Genomic DNA, 6908 nt, shown 5'->3' on the forward strand with positions numbered 1-6908 from the left:
AGTATTTCACTACATTGCCCAGGCTTGGTCTTGAACTCCTGGGTTCACACAATTCTTCTGCCTCAGCCACCTGAGTAGCTGGGATTACAGGTGCATGCCACCTTCCCGGTCAGTAAAGCATTTGTAAGGAGGTGATGAGAAGACTGATAAAGAGAAAAGTCAGGGTGAACGCCTGTGAATACAGTGAGGATTCTAGTCCTTGAGTCAAAGAAAGGTTAGCCCAGCCTCCACAATCATGAACATGAATAAAGCTAAGACATCATGGGCCTCTCAAACTCTGAATGAAAGTCCCAGAGCATAGAGAACATAGCTACCCAGCAGGTAGCTGAGCCTGCCAATGAAATTCAGGCATCTTAGCTGGGCACGGTGGCTCATGCCTGTAATCCCAGCACTTAGGGAGGCTGAGGTGGGTGGATCACGAGGTCAAGAGATCAAGACTATCCTGGTCAACATGATGAAACCCTGTCTCTACTAAAAATACAAAAAATTAGCTGGGCATGGTGGTGTGTGCCTGTAATCCCACCTACTCAGGAGGCTGAGGCAGGAGAATTGCCTGAACCCAGGAGGTGGAGGTTGTGGTGAGCCGAGATCATGCCACTGCACTCCAGCCTGGGTAACAAGAGCAAAACTCCGTCTCAAAAAAAAGAAAGAAAGAAAGAAAGAAAGAAAGAAAGAAAGAAAGAAAGAAAGAAAGAAAGAAAGAAAGAAAGAAAGAAAGAAAGAAAGAAAGAAAGAAAGAAAGAAAGAAAGAAAGAAAGAAAGAAAGAAAGAAAGAAAGAAAGAAAGAAAGAAAGAAAGAAAGAAAGAAAGAAAGAAAGAAAGAAAGAAAGAAAGAAAGAAAGAAAGAAAGAAAGAAAGAAAGAAAGAAAGAAAGAAAGAAAGAAAGAAAGAAAGAAAGAAAGAAAGAAAGAAAGAAAGAAAGAAAGAAAGAAAGAAAGAAAGAAAGAAAGAAAGAAAGAAAGAAAGAAAGAAAGAAAGAAAGAAAGAAAGAAAGAAAGAAAGAAAGAAAGAAAGAAAGAAAGAAAGAAAGAAAGAAAGAAAGAAATAAATAAATAAATAAATAAATTCAGGCATCTTAATGCCATAGGCTTCCTCCCAAGTCCCAACTAGCTTTTGAGGATGGAAGAAATGCTTCATTTCTCCTCTTGCTGAGATTATATCACAATTACACTCAGGACTGAGAAGGAACCTGAGCTGAATCTTACTCTCAGGATTCTCCTCCCATAGCTTTATACCCTAACCCAGTTTCATTCCCACAAAGAAAATGGCTTTGAAAAGAACAAGGAAACTTTCAAGATCTTGACATCTTTCAAGGAGATTTTCTTCCTTCTGTTACATTGTTTCTTCACCTCATAGTCAATGTAATTTGTTTTCCTTTTAATGTTCCTTCCCATTAGCTAGCCTCTTTTGTGTTTTCCTACCAGTGTAAGTGTATAGAAGATACATAAACTGATATTAAGCAAACTGAAGTATTTGTATTGAGTATAAAATTAGCACCAAGACAAAAGTATGCCAAATTGCAGGGTCTTTATTGCCAGTGACCATGGAGGACTCACGTCTCTCCAACCCGTGGTCCCAAAAGGAGGGTGACAAGACACTTTTATGCCTGTAAACCACCTCCGGGGTGAGGGTGTAGAGCGGGATGGGGGTGAAGGGATTCAGACATTCTGAGGGCCAGGGGATTCCGTAAATCACCCCCCAGGCAGAGAGGAGGGTGCGGGTCTCCGGACATTCCAAGGACTAGGGGACTTGTTGTCACTTCGATTGTTACCTAAGTGGTTTACAGAAGTCAAGATAAGCATTAGTTTACACATCGTCTGGGCAGTGGTGGAATCCACAGATCTTAGTTACTTATTACAAGTTGCAGGGTCCTAGATGGAACTGGCTTGGGCTGCTTATTCTGGTCATTACCAGTAAGCAAAGGCCAGCAATTCGGGCAGTTACTGATAAGAAAAGGTAAACAGCTTTACATAGGGGGCATTTTGCAGAGCAAGCTAGCAGTTTTATTTACAGAAGCCAAGGCCAGCAGTTATTGTGAGGAGAATGGGGCAGCTGTTACAACTTATTTCTGAAAAACAGCTTTGTCTTGTATAAAATGGTGTTGTTCAGGCTCTAACTCTAGGCCAGCTATAGCACAGAACAAGTTTCTAAGATAATCACAACTTAAGTAAAAATGCAGGCCAGGCACAGTGGCTCATGCTTGTAATCCCAGCACTTGGGAAGCCGAGGCGAGTGGATCACCTGAGGTCGGGAGTTTGAGATCAGCCTGACCAACATGGAGAAACCCTGTCTCTACCGAAAATGCAAAATTAGCTGGGCATGGCAGCACATGCCTGTAATCCCAGCTACTTGGGAGGCTGAGGCAGGATAATCACTTGAACCCGGGAGGTGGAGGTTGCAGTGAGCCAAGATTGGGCCTCTGCACTCCAGCCTGGGCAACAAGAGTGAAATTCTATCTCAAAAAAAAAAAATGCTTTCAGTATGTATATAAAGCCTTAAAATAATATTTATACTCATTTACCAATTAATAAAGAAACTCATACCGGGAATGCCCAAAATTTCATTTCTAAATATTATTCTCCAATTTAAAAAACAAAACAAACATAGGGACACTTGAAGAAGTGACTGATGCCAGGGTGGGGAAGGGAAAATATAAAGGGTTTTGAGTGCCAGAAAACTAGGGAAGAACTAAAAAATAAATAAAATAAATAAAATAAAATAGGGGCATGTCAAAGGGGTACAGCTCCCAATAGTCAAAGTTAGAATAATTACAGCAATAAAATAACAATAGTACTGCATTCTAGGGCAAAGAATAAAAGAAGTATGCAAAGTACACAATAATGTAACTGAGTAAATAACAGGGGAGAAGGGACAGCTCTTTTTCACAAAGTATTCCAATGAATACTTTGAATGAAGAAGAGTATCTAAGTATCCACTGAATGCCTAGAAGGAATGAGGGAAAGAGAAAGTCAAATCCCAACACCAAGTAGTCATTACTGCAGGCAAGATCCATCAATTAATGCTACTTAGTAGACCAAAGTTCAAAGTGAAACAGTATCTCATATGCAAAGTAGCAAACTATCTTCCCCCAAATAATTACTGATTACAAAGGGAAAGACACTAAAAATAAATAAAATTTTTAAAAATAAATAGAGGCACGGCAAAGGGACACAGCTCCCAATAGTCAAAGCTAGAATAATTTCAGCAATAAAATAACAATAGCACTGCATTCTAGCACAAAGAATAAAAAATTACCCAAAGCATACAATAATACAACTGATTGACTTGACAGAAAACATGAGATGCAACCAAATTGAGAGACTTCATAAAAATACAAATACAAAACACTTCAAAATATTTTGAAAGACTAAGTAACTGTCACAGATTGAAGCAGACCAAGTAGACATGATGATTAAATGTAATGAAGAAGTCTAGATTGGATCCTAGAATGGAAAAAGAACATTAATTAAAAAAAAAAAGATAAACTTTTAAAAGTCTGCAGTTTAATTAATAGTACTATACCAATGTAGATTTATTTATTTATTTATTTTTAGAGATGGGGTTTTTCCATGTTGGTCAGGCTGGTCTCGAACTCCCCACCTCGGGTGATCCGCCCACCTTGGCCTGCCAAAGTGCTGGGGATTACTGGTGTGAGCCACCGCACCCAGCCTGTAAACTTTTTAATTTTGATGAACGTACTATTATGCAAGATAGCAACTTTAGGCAAACTAGGTAAAAGGTGTAAGAGAACTCTAAAATGTTTGTAATCCTTTGTAAATCTACAATTATTCAAAATAAAAAGTTTGTCGGCTGAGCTGGGCTCATGTCTGTAACCCTAGCACTTGGGGAGTCCGAGGCAGGTGGATCACCTAAGCTCAGGAGTTCAAGACCAGCTTGGCCAACATAGTGAAACCTCATCTACTAAAAATACAAAAATTAGCTGCTCGTGGTGGTGCACACCTTTAATCCCAGCTACTCAGAAGGCTGAGGTGAGAGAACTGCTTGAACAGGGAGGCAGGGGTGGGTAGAGGTTGCAGTGACCCAAGATCCAAGATCATGCCACTTCACTCCAGCCTCCATCTCAAAAAAAAGGGGGGGTTTGTCTTAAATTGAGAAGTTCCAGTCATTCAGTCATTTTTATCTGATGTATTTCCATTTTAGGTATTAAATACACACACACACACACACACACACACACATATATATATATATTTTTTTTTTTGAGACAGAGTTTCATTCTTATTGCCCAGGCTGCACTGCAATGGTGCAATCTCGACTCACTGCAAACTCCACCTCCCAGGTTCAAGAGATTTCTCTTGCCTCGGCCTCCCAAGTAGCTGGGATTACAGCTCAGATTATGGTGGCTCACACCTGCAATCCCAGCAATTTGGGAGGCTGAAACAGGTGGATAACAAGGTCAGTACATCGAGGCCATCCTGGCCAACATGGTAAAACCCCCTCTCTACTAAAATACAAACAAAGAGCTGGGGATGGTGGCACATGCCTGTAGTCCCAGCTACTCAGGAGGCTGAAGCAGAGGAATCACTTGAATCCAGAAGGCGGAGGTTGCAGTAAGCCAAGATTGTGACATGGAAATTGCCCCCATAAACTGCATACCTCGACCTTTCCATTGAAACTGCTCTCTGTAACCCTAATGTGACAGGCAAGTAGTCCAAACCAATGCCATTTTTGCCCCTGCGCCATTTTAAGAAAAATTAAGACTTGTAATATGTAACTAAGGTCTGTAATTTCCCACCCTACCCAGACAATGTGTAAACTAACACTTACCTTGAATTATGTGAACCACTTAAGTAACAATCGGAATGTCCAAAGTCCTCTGGCCCTCGGAATGTCCAAAGCCCCTCATCCTCACCCTCACCCCCGCCCAGGAGGTGGTTTATGGGCATAAAAGGTCTTGACACCCTCCTTTCGGGGCCACGGGTTGGAGAGACTCGAGTCCTCCGTGGCCGCCAGCAATAAAAACCCTGCAATTTGGCCTAGTCTTTGCCTCGGTGGTGATTTCACGCTCACTCAGTTACAACAAGATCACGGCACTGTACTCCAGACTGGTGACAGAGCGAGACTCCGTCTCAAAAAAAAAAAAAAAAAAAGAGGACATTTAATACTGTCAATTTTTATATACCAATTTGGATTCCTTCTTTTGTCAGTTTGGCTTATATTGACAACCTACTAATATGTTCCATCACTGCATTGAGGCACCTATGAGGAGACAGATATGTGGATATGTGGTATGCTAAACAGTGACAGGTGCTACATAGTAAAATAAAACAAGGAAAAGGAAAAAGAAATTTAAGATTAGGAAGAAAAAAACAAACTCATAAATTCAATCTTACAGAACACCTACGATTCACCTGAGAGTCACAGGAATGTACTTTTTCACAGTTTCTAATACAAAATATCAAAAATTGCAAAATACAGTGTTAGCTTTTACTATAGTTTACTCTCTGACTTCATTACTGCTTACGCACTAATTCTTACTGGATATCCCACAGAAAACTTACCGGTGGAATACTTGCCATTTTTCATGCTTTTGTCAGTTCCTTTTTAAGTGCACATTGAGGCTTATCTTCAAAACATATCTCATCTTTTCGGCTTACAGTAAGACTTTTTTTTTAAAACCAAAATGTGTCTGCATTTTATTAAGATAACATAAAAGAGCAGCCTAATTCTTTGGTCCCTGAATATGCACACACACACATATAAAACACATGGAGTTTCTCTGAAACGCCTTAATCAAATCACTGCTCAAACCACTCCCTGGCATTTCCTTGCAAAATGGTGAGCTTTTAGTTTTGCACTGCAAGCAGTTTGAAACAGAGTAACATTCTTTCCTGGCCACCACTTTTAAATTGGGAAGGAGACAATTCTCGGATCTTTTAGGCCTGTGCCAGTCAGAGTGTGCTACGATCACGATCGCTGCAGGTTAGAGCCCTGCCTTTGTTTCATATAGTTATCTCATTGTGAAAGATGATCACCCTAACAAACAAGATTTTGCAATTTTTCTGCACAAATGTCACTTCACCATTTAGAGCTTCATGTAAATGTGTCCTACAGAAAATAAACTGCAAACACGATGTCATAATTACCCTTGCAAAAACATGTTTTAGTGGTGTCATAATGCTAGCACTACTTTTAGCCAAAATAAGAACAAATGCATTCTACAAATTCAGGAGATTACAATTTTTAAAAAGCAGCAGTATGGATGTACTTAATTTCACTGAATTATACACTTCCAAATGCTTAAATGGTAAATGTTTACATATTGCATGGTAAATGTTATGCGTATTTTTGCACTCGATTGTTTCTTCACAAGTTTTTTAAAAAGCAACAGCACACTCTCAATTCATAATAAAATATATATTTATGAATGACTGTGTGCATAACTATGCACAGACATTTTAAATGTCAGGAGGCCTGGAGACAAATTTCAGGATTGCGGCTACTTTTACTTTTCTTCTACTTTCCCGTGTTATCTAATCGTCTCTGATAAACATATTTTATTTGCCTAATTGGGTGAGAAGAGAAAGCCCGGAGAAACCCGGGCTCCAGTATTCTCTAGCCCGGACGCCCGCGAGGCAAAGAGATTCTCGTTACGCCCTCAGCGTGGCGGGGGCGGGATCCACGGCCAGACCCCAGCCACCCGCGCAGCCTCCAGGCCGGGCCCCGCCCGCCGCCCGGGCAGGCCCGAGGGTGCCGCGGCCTTCGGGGAGCCCCGCGCCCGCAATGCCGCCACCCCCACCCCAACTCCCACCCCCGCGCCCCGCCAGGCCGCTCACCGACTCCCGCTGCCCAGCGACAATCGGTCCACCCGCAGCCACCTCAGCCGCACGTCCCGCGCCTACCTCCCGGCGGCTGAAGTCGCGCACGCGCGTCGCCGCCTCGGGCCC

At 41.6% G+C, this 6908-nt stretch overlaps 1 protein-coding gene across 5 annotated transcripts in view; it reads right to left on the bottom strand.

The window, feature by feature from the left end:
• The window catches only part of ZNF445 (zinc finger protein 445), a 39064-nt gene extending 32170 nt beyond the window's left edge, over window positions 1-6894 (bottom strand). For 3 of the 5 annotated variants that reach the window (XM_035275020.3, XM_078350610.1, XM_035275018.3), the window contains exon 1: window positions 6798-6875. The gene's annotated coding sequence lies outside the window, so the exon portion shown is untranslated. Of the gene's footprint in view, window positions 1-5522 lie in introns of all 5 variants that reach the window. The other 2 variants (XM_035275019.3, XM_078350609.1) reach the window with 2 other exon arrangements.
• Window positions 6895-6908: the final 14 nt, after the last annotated feature.

Source organism: Callithrix jacchus, chromosome 15 (assembly GCF_049354715.1).
Source record: "Callithrix jacchus isolate 240 chromosome 15, calJac240_pri, whole genome shotgun sequence".
Taxonomy (NCBI): Eukaryota; Metazoa; Chordata; class Mammalia; order Primates; family Cebidae; genus Callithrix; species Callithrix jacchus.